Consider the following 14,734-nt stretch of genomic DNA (forward strand, 5'->3'; position numbering starts at 1 on the left):
TTAACCAAACCTCGTTTTGAATTTTCACAACACTGACAGCAAAATGTGAGCCATAAAGACCTCATAGCTATTTACCCGACTTAACGAGTCACATTTAACGCCGCCTAGGCACTCACCTCGTAGGCTAAAACTCAATATTTGCGTCACAATTATGGATAAATAGGCTAAACTCAATATTTAAGCCTAACATGCATGACTCCCTATTAATACTATAGTACAAATTTAATTTCATAAAGGGAGAATTTAAACTCATAAAGTTTTCACTACAAGGACCTCGTCCTTATATAACTTTCACCGCGGTTTGTAGCCCAGTTTAAATATTTCACATCATATAAAAATGCGAGGATATCGTCCTCAACTCTGAATCACAAGTATTTTGCACATTATGCCAACTAAAACTTTTCTATTCCCTTTCTTTCTTCTTTTTAATAAATTTCGTAAATAATTTTCATAGCACATAATGAACCCCCCATACCAATATGGCATATAACTTATAAAATTAAGATCAATTATTTCGAAATCACATCAAACCCATTGTAGTGAGTAATAGAAAGTCACTTTTGGACTTATAGCCCTTAATAGTATACAAAATAAAAATGATAGTCACAGACTAACACTATCAAGTCTCCCAACAGGGATAAACATATAAGTGGGTCACAAAATTACGAGGCTCACCCATAAGCGGAGCATAATAGGAGGACTCGCCTCAATATTCAGAACCAAATCAAATTAAGGAAGAATACCCTTTTTATAACAAATCGGAATCATACCTGTAACGACACCATCTGGTGTAGTGTCCTCATCCACACTCTAGAAAATATATCAACGGATCGGGCCTCCACCTCTTAGGCGCCCTCTACCCGCCTATCCTCCACCCCTAACTTGCTGTGCACGTGGCGTATGAACTGGAATAAAGCCTGTAGCCTGAGTGTTTTGATGAAATTCACCTCTCCCAAGTCTAGGACTGTCTCTCATGATGTGCCTGGTATCACCACACTCATAACAACACATATGAGGTCGCGGCTGCTCGTACTGAGTCTGTGTTAGATAACTGAAATAACCACTATAAGAACCTCGTGCCAATGGTGCACTAAAGTATTAACTGGAGCACTACGAGTATTTTGAATTGCAGACTGGGCTGACCGATTGCCCGAGCCTCCACCTTGATGAGTCATAGTTGCAGAGTAGAATCCACTAAATCCTTTAAAGTTCCGAGACCTTTTGGCCTCCTTTTCCTCACTTTGAACACGTTCTAACATCCTAGCAATCTCTACTACTTGTTGAAAAGGAATGTCAGTCTACAACTCTCAAGGCATACATATTTTAAAATTATAATCGATCCCTTCAATGAATCTGCGGACTCACTTTCTAACTGTACAAACCAAGATAGGTGCATGGCTGGCTAACTCATTGAACTTGATAGCATATTCTGACACTGTCATGGTGCCCTGACGCAACCGTTCAAACTCTGTGCGCCACGCATCCCGGAGAGTCTAGGGGACAAACCCTTTCAAAAACATCTCCGAATATTGAGCCTAGGTTGGTGCCATTGCACCGGCTAGTCTACCTTCTTCATAAACTTGCCACCACTGATACACTGCCCCTAACAACTGAAATGTAGTAAAGGCAACTCTACTCACTTCCACAATACCCATGTTGCGTAGAATACAATGACACTTTTCTAGAAATCCCTAGGAATTCTCGGTAGCTGTGCCACCAAAAGTAGGTGGATTATACCTCTTTAATCTCCCAATTCTCTTTTGTTCTTCTTCTAACGTCTCTGGCCAGACCTCAGGCTGAACCATAATAGCAGATTTTACCGGTACTATACCCGGAACCTGACCAATGTGAACCTGTTGCTTCGGAATATGAGCAGTAGGAGTCTGAGCTTCTCCCCCAATCTGTGAAATATTTGGTGCAAGAGAGATCAATCCCGCCTGAGTTAATATACCTGTCATGAAAGAGATCAATCCCGCCTGAGTTAATATACCTGTCATGAACCAATTTCGCCTATAGGTCGTGATGGCGTCCAACCCAATGGCTAGGCAAGCCAACTAGAAATTTAAACATACATCAATTATTTTTCAGAAATTTTCAAGTAATTTTATTCTTTTACTAGCAATATTAAAGAAAATAGAAAAGGTATCGATTAATTTAAATCCAATAAAAATAATCAATTCCCAATTCTACCAATATGTGTGCCAAGACCTAGTGTCATAAGTGTATAAGCATCTAGTAGATTATACAAAAATTATAAATACTGTCTGGAATAAAATGGACAAAATAAAATTCCCAGAAGAGGCACTAGTTGCTGCAGAATGGCTCAGAAAACAGCTCACCACTAAGCCTCTGGATAACGCGGGTGCGCACTGATAGGTCAAACGATAGCACCTGTCTCAGGTCCTGCACAAAAAGAGCAGCAAGTGTAGCATGAGTACGTAAAAAACGTGTACCCAGTAACTATCAAGCCTAATATCGAAGGGGTAGAGACGAGATGTTCGACTTTGACACTCACTAAGGGTCAATAATAATAAATAGAATAAAATAGAAATATTTAAATCAACATGATTCACAGAGTTAACAATAATTTTATTTAACCAGCAGAAATAACTAAATTTCTTCAAATGCAATAATTTCCAATCTATTAATTAAATTCACAAGCTAAAATTAACTATCAAAGTATCGTGTAATTATTATTATTATTAGGCACGATTTCTGTCGAGGTCGTACGGCCAGATCCAGAGTGTTGTGTACACTGCCGAGGGACGTGCGGTGCGATCCATAGATGCATCTATACTACCGAGGCGTTTGGCTCGTTCCACAAGAAAGGAGGAATTTTTCTTATGTACCTCCGGAATGAGAGTGTATTTATTAAAGGATTAATACGAGAGGATGCACGATTTCTTTTAACAATTAAATTAATTCATACAAAAATTCAAGTATATGAGATTTCAATCTCTTACTATTTTATGTAACAATTCACAATATATATCAAATAATTTAATTAAATAAAGAATACAATTTACATATATAGTTCATGCTTTGAGTCCTAAACTACCTGGACTTTAGCATAGATAGTAGCTACGTACGGACTCTCGTCACCTCGTGTGTACGTAGCCCCCACAATTAGCAACAATTATTATTTTAATCAACTACGGGGTAAAATTCCCCTCACAAGATTAGGCAAGAGATTTACCATGTCTCAAAATCCACTTTTCCGATCAAAATGTCGTGAAAACTTCAATTCAATGCCGAAAAAACCGAAACTATTCAAAAGTTATATAAAATAATTAATACACGTTCAATAATTCGAAATTCATCTATTAAATAATTTACTCTATCCAAAATGGTAAAATTCCTAAAATTCACACCGGCCCACGTGCCCGGATTCCAGAAAAATTTGGATGAAAACGTTACCCATAATCTCAAGAACTCAAATATACAATTTCCATCCAATTTCATAACCATTTTCGTGGTTAAAATCTCATTCTTGTCAAAACCTAGGTTTTTCATCTAAACCCTTGACATTTAAGATTTACCGATTATAATCTACCCATAATCTATGTATTTAACTCAAGGTGTGTGGAATTAACTTACCTCCAAGTTGCTAGTTGAAATCCCCTCTCAAAAAGCTCTGAAATAGCCCAAACATGGAAGAAAATCAGACTAAAAATGTACTGAGCTTCGTCCATTTTAAGGTTCTGTCCAAGCAGGTTTTTCGCACCTGCGAAGGGAGTAAACGCACCTGCGGCTTCGTACCAGCGGAAATTTCTCACAGGTGTGCATTTCCCTCGACATGTCCAGTCTCGCATCTGCGCATTTTGTCTCGCACCTGCGCGTTCGCAGGTGCGCAAAAATTCCGCATCTGCGGTCAGTTGCCTACCCTCCCCTTTCCGCTTCTGCGAGCCAAAGTCGCATCTGTGATGGTCGCACTTGCGACTCTCCAAGCGCAGGTGCGAACGCACCAGAAGCAGAAAGCTTCTGTTCTTCCTCCAAATTCCAAAGTTGGTCCGAGTCTCGTCCGGTTAACACTCGGTGCCACCGGGGCCCCGCCCGAATATACCAACCAGTTTGAAATCATAAAACGGACTCGATCAAACTCTCGGAACGTGTAAAACAATATCAAATCTAAGAATCATACCCCAAACCAAATTAATTCAACTTAGAAATTTCAAAATTTTTAAACTTGCTCCGAACGCGCCGAAATATATTTATACTACTCAGAATGACACCAAATTTTGCGTGTAAGTTTAAATCACTATACAGAGCTGTTCCCAAACTCAGAATTTCAAACGAACCTCGATTACTCTAAAACCTACTCCAAACCAAATTTAAAGAACTTTAAACCTTCAAATAGTTGATTTTCACTATTAAGTGCCAAAACGCTTCCGGTTTATCCAAAACCCGATTCGAACATACGCTTAAGTCCAAAATCATCGTACGAACCTATTGGAACCGTCAAATCCCGATTCCGGGGTCATTTTCTCAAAATGTTGACTGAAGTCAAACTTAGCCTTTTAAGGCTAACTTAAGGAACCAAGTGTTTCAATTTCAACCCGAATACTTTTAAATCCCGAACCAACCATCCCCGCAAGTCATAAATTAATAAAAGCACATACAAGGAGTTTTATTTAGGGGAATGGGGTTCTCAAAGTAAAAATTACCGGTTGGGTCATTACAATACCAAACATGTTCAGGAACTGTGCTAAAGTCTCCTGAAATCCTGGGTTAGCAACAGGTGCTTCTGGTACCTGTCCCCCAACCTGATCTACTGGCGGCTCCTTAATTGTTACTCTGACAGGTGTTCTAGTTGCGACACGTTCCCTTCCTCGACCTCTATCTCAGCTTCTACCTCGGCCCCGACCTCTTGCGGCTCTAGCAGTAAGCGCAGTTGTTTGATCATCTAACCCGGTAACACGTGTCCTCACCATTTGTGAGAGAATAGAGATGCACATGCTCAAATTCCAAAATCAACAAATTCTGCATGACAGGAATGAAAGAAGTGAATTTTTTTAAATAGTTTTGTAGCCTCTCGAAGTTAAGTACAGACGCCTCCGTACCAATCCGCAAGACTCTACTAGACTCGTTCGTGACTCGTAGAACCTATGAACCTAGCGCTCTGATATCAACTTGTCACGACTTAAAATTTCATCATAGGCATCACGATGGCACTTAGTCTCTAAGATTAAGTAAGCCGGTTATAATTACAATTCAAGCCAATCTTTTTTTAAACAAGTGTCAACACTAACATCGGAAATATTCAACAATCTCCCAAGACTGGTAATACTGAGTCACGAACTCTAATTGAATACATGGAATTATCTTTAGGGTCGAAAATACAATACTATTCGAATAAGAAATTAACAGTACAATAAAAATGGAAAGACTCCAAGGGACTACGATGACCAAGCAATCATACCTTGAATCCTTGCGATCATACTCTAATCTCCGTCCAAATCCGATATCTTCAATACCTGGCTTTGCAAAAAAATGTGCATAAGTGTAGTATGAGTACACCACTGTCGGTATCCAATAAGTATCAAAACTAACCTCAGTGGAGTAGTGACGAGGTACAGTCAAGACACTCACTAGTCAAATAACCTGCGCAATATAGCATACAAAAATAATAGAAAATAAATAGCAGTGTTAGCAACACCAATCAACTAATGATTTAAACGGTAAGGCAACATGAACACCATAAATATTGCTCAAACGAATAATAAACACATGAACAACCAATTAATCAAGTCCTTCAAAATATACATAATTTATCTATAAGTTTTATTTAAATAAAAGTCTGTAGAATATAATCCTTTTCAATAAATATATTTCAAATATACTTCCTTTAAATAAATATCTTACGAATATAATTCTTTCAAGTAAATATCCTTCAAATATAATTCTTTCAAGTAAATATCTTTCGAATATAATCTTTTCAAGTAAATATCTTTCGAATATAATCTTTTCAAGTAAATATCTTTCGAATATAATTCTTTCAAATAAATATCTTTCGAATATAATTTTTTCAAATAAAAGTCACCACGTGACACCTCATTTAACCTTCATGGTGTGATAAATATATTCAACATGTCACATCAAATGGCACGACAATACCTTCGTGCACTTGTCTCATTCTCACCCAATATATATATATATATATATATATATATATAGATAGATAGATAGATAGATAGATATATGTATAGATAGATAGATAGATAGATAGATAGATAGATAGATAGATCAAATCAATTGGCATGGCAACATCCTTCGGGCATTTATCTCTTTCTCACCGTGCATACATATAACAGTACCAACTAGGTGGGAGAAATACCAATAACAATTAAAAAAAATAAAGTGGGAGGCACACGGGAAGCAACCATGACTACAAGTCACACAGAAAATATAAGTGCACAATAACAGCTCAAGATAAAGACATAAATGTATACACAACAAAAAGATATCACAATATAATGTACGTCCCTCGTCCCCGCCTGCACGAAAACACCCTTCGTGCCATGAACATATGATAATATAAAAATAATGGCACGACATCACCCTTCGTGCTTTTACTCTCATCCTCACCTGATAATACAAATGAAATGGTACGGCATCACCCTTTGTGCTTTATACTCTCAATGGCACGGCATCACCCTTCTTGCTTTACACTCTCAATCGCAGGGCATCATCCTTCATGCTTTACACTCTCTCTCACGTGATAATGTATATGAAATGGCACGACATCACCCTTCGTGTTTTACACTCTTCCTTACATGATAATGTATATGAAATGGCACGACATCAACCTTCGTGCTTTACACTCTTCCTCACCAAGCACATGTATATCATTAACAAACAAGATAGGAAGCATAAATAGGGGGGGGGTATTTAAACAATAACACATATAGAACAATTCATATCAAAATATTCCCACCAGCCACAACCAACTCCAAAGATACAACAAAAAAATCAATTAATTTCAAAGTAAATAGCCCAAGGCTCCACACAACGTATATAAAACCTCAAAATAACAACAAAGATGGAAAAGTAACTCAGCATAGGACAACACCTTCTTTAATCCAAATTTTGATAAATATATTAACGCCTCTTTTAAGCTTATTTAATTAATTACTTGCAGATAAGGAATCCATAATGAAATTATTTCCAAGAAATGTCAACCCAACTAACCACGGTATTTCACATAAAAATAAAAGTGGCAATCACACCAAATTATCATATAAAAACAACCTCGGAAAACAAGGAATGAGGGATGACAAATAAATAATTTAATAAGTGCCAACAATTTTCAATTTAATACATAAGGGCGTCTACGAATTTAACCGATATAATTTGCACGTATAAATCAAGTCCGTACTTGTCACCTCGCGTACATGATTTTCAATTATACATTTTACAAATAAGACTCAATGCCAAAGGGGTAATTTCCTCCGCTCAAAGTTAGGCAAGATACTTACCATTTTGAAGTTATGCCGATATTCCAAAATAGGCGTCTTGCTTGATTTAATCCTACGGACAGCTCAAATCTATTCAAATTAATTGTACAACTTCATTAAAATTTATCGGAAATAATTCCGGATAATAAAACGTCGACTTAAAATTTTATTCTAAATAATCAACCAAAGTCATCGCGGGACCCGCCTCTTGGAACCCGACATAATTTTCATGAAATTCGAATACCCATTCCAATACGAGTTCAACCATATCAATTTTATCAAATTCCGATAACAACTCGACCTCCAAATCTTAAATTATTTTTGAAAGATTTTACAAAAATCTTGATTTCTTCCATTTAAATCCGAATTAAACGATGAATATAACCATAGATTCATGAAATATAATCACTTTAGGATATAGAACATTTAACCCAACCAAGTTTGTGAAAAATCCCTCCAGAATCGCCCAAAACCGAGCTCCAAAAATCCAAAACAAAAATGGAAGAATGACCAAGTTCAATCCTTATGTTTTTGCCCAGATTAGCACCCGCGGGAAATTTTCTTTCGCTTCTGTGAGACCCTTCTCGATTCTGCGAAAGACCACTACCAACAACCACATCGCACCTGCGGACCCCTTTCCGCTTCTGCGAATTCGCAGGTGCGATGCAACCTGCGCATCTACGGCAGCAGTCGCTTCTGCATCTTCCTTTCCCGCTTCTGCGGCTCCGTAGGTGCGGGATTTGCTTCGCACTTGCGACCACTGCCATGTCCTTCCATCTTCCCTTTTGCGGTGAATGCATCGCTTCTGCGAGGTCGCTTCTGTGATGAAGCTTCCGCAAATGCGAAAACACGAGCAAGTCCAAAACGTCCAGCAGCTCCAATATCCAAGAATCCAATCCGTTGACCTTCCGAAATCCACCTGAGGCCCTCGGAACCTTAACCAAATATACCAACATGTCCCAAAATATAATACTAACTTAGTCGAGGTTTCAAACCACATCAAACAACGCCGAAATTATGAATCGCGCATTGAATCGAATTATGAGTTTTGAAATCTTCCAACTTCTATATTTTATGCCGAAATGTATCAAATCAATCTGGAATGACTTCAAATTTTGTACACAAGTCATAAATGATGTAATGGAGCTGTTCTAATTTCCGAAATCTAAATCCGACCTCGTTATCAAAAATTTGACCTTAGGTCGAACTTTTCAAAAATCTTCTATTTTTCAACTTTCGCCAAAATGCGTCGAATTGTCCTAAGGACTTCCAAATCCAAATCAGGATATACGCCTAAGTCCGAAATCACCATACGAAACTATTGACATAATCAAAATTCCATTCCGGGGTCGTTTACTCAAAAGTCAACTTTCTGGTCAACTATTTTCATTTAAACTTAAAAAATGAGAGTTTCTCTTTCAATTAAATTCTGAACCTTCCAAAAACCCACCTCGACCGCACACACGAGTCATAATACATATTACGAAGTTGCTCGGGACCTTAAGTCGCTGAACCAGACGTTAATTCTTAAAATGACAAGTCGGATCATTACACTTGAGCTTCTTCCTCTCTCTAGAACACTCTCACTTCTCTCTAATATCATCACATAATTGCCCCCAAAAAAGCCCCAAAGCCTATTTATCAAAATGAGATAGGGTTATGAAAATAAGAAAATTGACCCTCCGAACTGAGGTATGCGGTCGCGCACTGGACCGCACAATGAGTATGCGGGTCGCACAATGGACCGCAAAACTGATGCCCAGAACTGGGTTGCACTGGTCAGGTCTGCGATCATTTTGTGGTTCGCAAACTACTTTTGCGATCGCATAATAATTCTGCGGTCGCACATCTGACCGCCGAATCACATTCTTCCAGCCTTTGGTAATTGGATCATAACTACGCGTAGGAGTGTTGAAATGATGAACGGTTTGAAGCGTTAGAAACTAGACTCGAAGATCTTTCATTTGATAGGTTGTGCTATAATCACAATATAACTTGTTAACCAACCAAACAACCCCTTAGTTATATATACTCACATAGAATTCCCAAAATCCTGCTGTACAGGGGTGGAGCTAGAGCTTTGGACGCGAGTTTGGCCGAACCTAGTAGCTTTGGTCCAAATTCTGTATTTGTCTTTAAAAATTTATTGAATATGTACAAATTATTAATTTAGAACCCAGTAACTTAGAAGAAATAAAATCCTGAACCCATTAGTTTTAAATCCTGACTCCGCCTATGAAGTGTTGTCTATCTCAAACTTAAACCATAATTCATTTTCAATTCAGGAATTTCATTAACTGATAATGGTCACCATATCTAAGTTGTATGATGGTCCTTTTAAGGAAAAATTAACAGCTGAGTCTTCTCATTGTTAAAGTCGCATATTAGGCACAGCAATTTCCTTCGTCTTTGCAGTAAACCAAAAAACAGTAAATCATAGCAGTGATTAGTTGACTTTGAAAATTTCAATCTTTAGGGCCATTAATTCAAGCAACAGTTCTGGAGCTTTAAAGTCAGTATTTCCGATATTTAAACTATTTATGGCCATTCATCCAATTAACTAGCAACGTTTTTATGTTTGTATATTTATAGAAAGTCGACAGAAGTTCTTCAAAGACAGTTAACATCACAACAATTTGTAATTCCATCTACCAATATATGTAGCAGCCTTTTAATTTTTTCTTGTTTCGAGATTTTTTAAAAACATTTAACACCATTTAAATGATAATATTAATCATTACAACTTCGGACTAGTTTTACATTTAACTAATCAAATGTAATTTTTTCTTCATTGAATTATATTTTACAATATATTTCCTCCGTTTCAATTTATGTGAACTTATTTCCTTTTTAGTCCGTGTCAAAAAGAATGACCATTTTCCCTATTTGGAAACAATTTACCTTTATGCAATGGTTTATAACCACACAAAATATATGTGCCTCATTTTACACTACAAATTCAAAAGTCTTCTCTCTTTTCTTAAATTTTGTGCCCAGTCAAATATGTTCACATAAATTAAAACGGATGGAGTAATTCTTTTTGGTACATTAATATTTTATGCGAGCACTCATGAACTAATACATCAATCAAGAGAACAAGTTAAATTTACATGGCCATTCAAGTTGAGTCATAAAAATCATGAGATAGAGAGAGTATTCTAATAATTGAAAAACTAAAAAAGCGAAAAAACATATTTTGTTTCATAGTATTTTGTGTTTGACTAATTAAATTTTTTTTTTTTTGCTGATATTAGAGAAATAATTTATACTGGGTTAAAGTTCCCAAAGTGCTTCGGGGAAAAAACTCTTATTGTCAGATTTTGAAAAAATAACACCTGCTACTACTTATCAAAAATCTTTATTTTTTTCCTAAAAACTTGACCAAACATCACAAGCTCTCACTAAAATATAATTTACTATTTTTTAATTTTAAAAAAACGCTTTTGACCGCTTGACCAAACAGGTTATTAAAAGTGTTTCATATGGATTAACTTAGAGAAGAGACTGTTTATTAATGGTTTAAATTTCTTACTTATTAGGAGTCAAAAGATATATTTGCCATTCAAGTCAAGAAACGTGCTCAATTTTTATATATTTACCGTAAGGCTTATGGTGAGGCATGTTGTGACTTAATGCCACTGTCAAAATGAGAAATTTTCAAATAAAAACGAAAATGACAACAACGTCACTTGTGACAACAAATATTCCAAGTGCGAAGTGCCAATCTTATATTGAAGAAAAATACAGTGTGTGTGTATATATATATATATATATATATATATATATATATATATATATATATATATATATATATATATATATATATATATTATCGTGGTCTATAAAGAATATAGTAAAACCGATATCAAATTATACAGTATATTTCTTTTTTTCCCGTATGTCAAAGATCATCATCTTGCCACCTGTTTTCCACCATTTTGGCATATATTTCTGTGCAAGGAACACGTTAGGTAGACTACATATTAGACTTTCTTACTTCAAATTGTATTAGTCATTTTCAGAACAAAGAGCAAAAATATATTCATAAAATAGGTCACTTACTTCATATGTGCATTTCCAGTTGTTGTTAAAGTCGCAAATTAGTAACGCCGCATTTCTTTCGTCTTTCAGTAAAAATGAAAAAATGAAAAATAAAACTCATAGTATGATTAATTGACTTTGACAATTTCACATTTTTAAGACCATTAAATAAAGAAAGAATTCTGGAGCATTCAACTTGGTGTGTTGAGACGTTCGGTCAAATAATTTTGTAGGGATATCAATACAACCAATTAGTTAGCAACATTTTTATGTTTGGTATATTTCTAGAAACAATTACAGTCACTTGTCAATATCCGACCATCTTTCACACCATAAAACTTAAGTAAAGGTTTCTACAACGAGTCATGGGAATGGAAAAATCCTTAGAAGGAGTTGTCGTTCTTGTCTGTATTTTCTTTTTCTTTTTAGCAACAACAATTAGTTGGGCGAAGTGTGTAGAGAGAGCTGGCGAGCTGGGAAGATGGAAGAAGCGAATGTTTGAATTTCAGATTTGGCAGCAAAGATGAAATACTGCTTGTTGTCCATTCTTCATCTACCTTGAGCATAGTCGAATAGAAACGATCTTTGAAATCTAATAGGAAGGATCACTGCCTTAACGAATAATAGCTTCAACCCGCATTCTCCATGCATAGCGTAAATTACGATTTAACATCTCTTAATAAATTAAATAATGCAGCATTAAAATATGAAGCTTCTTAATCCATAATAGCGAAACTATTATATTATCATTCATACACATGAAATTTCACCTAAAACCATAATGTTTCATACTAGCGATATAATATATTGCGGTCCAGAATCAAAAAAAGAATCCTAATGATTAACGCTTTGCCCTTAGATCAAGTTTAATATATTTATCGTAAGGCTCATGGTGAGGCATGTTGTGACTTAATGCCACTCTCAAAATGAGAAATTTTTAACAATGTTCTTGGATTAAATTTGTAACGACCCGACCGGTCGTTTTGAGAATTAGCGTCCCGTTCGGTGGTTTAAAGTCTCGAATAGCTTCGTATCATGTATTATGATTTGCTTGTGTAGTCGAGTTAGGTTTTCGGATGATTTGGGTTTGAGTTGGAAGGAAGATTCTTGCTTTAGGAGCTTAAGCGGTAAGAGTTGATCGGAGTTTGACTTTTGTGCAGACAACTCCGAAATGGTGTTTTGATGATTTCATTAGCTCCGTATGTTGATTTTGGCCTTGGACGTGTGCTCGGATTTGAATTTGAAGGTCCGTAGGTTGACTTGATGCATTTTGGCAAAAATTGAAAAGTTGAAGGTTTGGAAGGTTGAGAGGTTTGAGCGGGAGTTGACTTTGTTGATATCGGGTTCATATTTCGATTATGAGAGTTGCTATAGATCCGTTGTGTCATTTGGAGCTTTCTTGCAAAATTTGACGTCATTCGGGTTGATTGGATATGATTCAACGCGAGTTGTACAAGTTGAAAGTTCATTAAGTTCGATTTGAGGTGCGATTCATAGTTTTGACGTTGTTTGATGTGATTTAGGGCGTCGAGCAGATCCGTGTTATGTTATGAAACATGTTGGTATTTTCGGACAAGGTCCCAGGGATCCCGTGTATGTTTCGGATGGGCTACAGACCATTTTCTCATGTTTTGAAATGCAGGTTCTGTTATCTGGTTTTCTTCATCGTGTTTGCGTCAATGGTATCGCGTTCGCGTAGTGTAATTTGGAGGCAGGCAGTAACTGCTCTTCGCGTTCGCGATTAGGAGACCGTGTTCGCAAATATTGGAAGACTTTTGTCGCCGCGTTCGCATGCAGTGGTTCGCAATCACCCATAGGTTAGGCAGGAAGGGCATAAGACAATATTTCTCTTCGCGTTTGCGAGTACACAGACGTGTTCGCGTAGAGTCTGAAGATCTTGGTCGCAAATGTGTCACCGCATTTGCGACCATTGTGTCGTGTTCGCGAAACACGGTTTGACAACAAAAGGTTTTGTTCTTCGCGATCGCGATGGATGTTCCACGATCGCGATGTATATTTCACTCGGTAAAATATAAGTACTATATTTCGAGGGCTTTTGATATTTTATCACTTTTTGAGTAGAGAGCTCGGATTTTGGTGATTTTGGAGGGGATTTTCACATGTGGGATTGGGGTAAGTGTTACTTATTCAGAGTTGATTATATTTCGTGATTCTATCTTTGTTTTTTAACATTAAATTAGTGATTTGAATGGGAGAAAAATAAGAATTTTTGTATAAAGTAAAATGAGGATTTGAAGGCCGATTTGTTGGAATTGGATAATTTTGGTATGGTTGGACTTGTTTCGGAATAGGTATTTGGATTTTGTGAATTTTGTCGGGTTCCGATGTGCGGGCCTAGGGTTGACTTTTTAATTTTCTTTAAAGATCGAAGCGTTATTATCCGGAATTATTTTCTATGGTTTTTATTTATAATACAAAATTATTTTGGCTAGATTTCAGTCGTCCGGAGGTTGTTTCACACGAGAAGGTCATTTAAGAGTATCGGTTTAGCTTCTTTGAGATAAGTATCTTGTCTAACTTTGTGGGGGGGAGGGGGGAAGCTACCCCTTAGGATTCATGTTGATTGTGCGATTTGTGTTATATGAAAGCCGTGTACGCAAGGTGACGAGTGAGTACACAAGCTATATCTGGTATTTGACTGGTTTAGGTTATCTAGACTCTTTCCATGCCTTTAATTGAATCGTCATGATATGTTATATCTCTAATACTTAATCTACTCTTACATGCTCTATTTGATGTTGTTAGCATTTGTTCTACCTCGTACTTGTTAATTTGCCCTTATATACTTTTGTCGAAGTTATTGCATTCCTTATTATCTTGCTACCTCTTAGTTGTTGAGTCTCTTCCATGACTCCGTGCTTATTTGCTAGTTGCCTTAACTGTTGTACTTGCACACCTTAGTTGTCACGTGCTTCACCTGTCGTGTTATTTTTTGGTAATATTTGTTGCACTACTTTGATTATTACGTGGTTCCTTTATTGTCGTGTAATCATATCCTTTAATTGTAGAAACTTTTATAAATTGAGTTATTGTATTATTGTTGTAAATTTAAATTGTTTGTGGATTGGTTTGCACGCCAAAACAGGTGAAATAAGGGAGGATTGTGATATTGATAAATAATGATACGGTGGGATCAGGTTGTGCGATGTAACGGTTTGTGTATGTAATAATTGATATTGATAAATGATTATGTGGTGAAATAAGGGAGGATTATGATA

Source organism: Nicotiana tabacum, chromosome 13 (assembly GCF_000715075.1).
Source record: "Nicotiana tabacum cultivar K326 chromosome 13, ASM71507v2, whole genome shotgun sequence".
Taxonomy (NCBI): Eukaryota; Viridiplantae; Streptophyta; class Magnoliopsida; order Solanales; family Solanaceae; genus Nicotiana; species Nicotiana tabacum.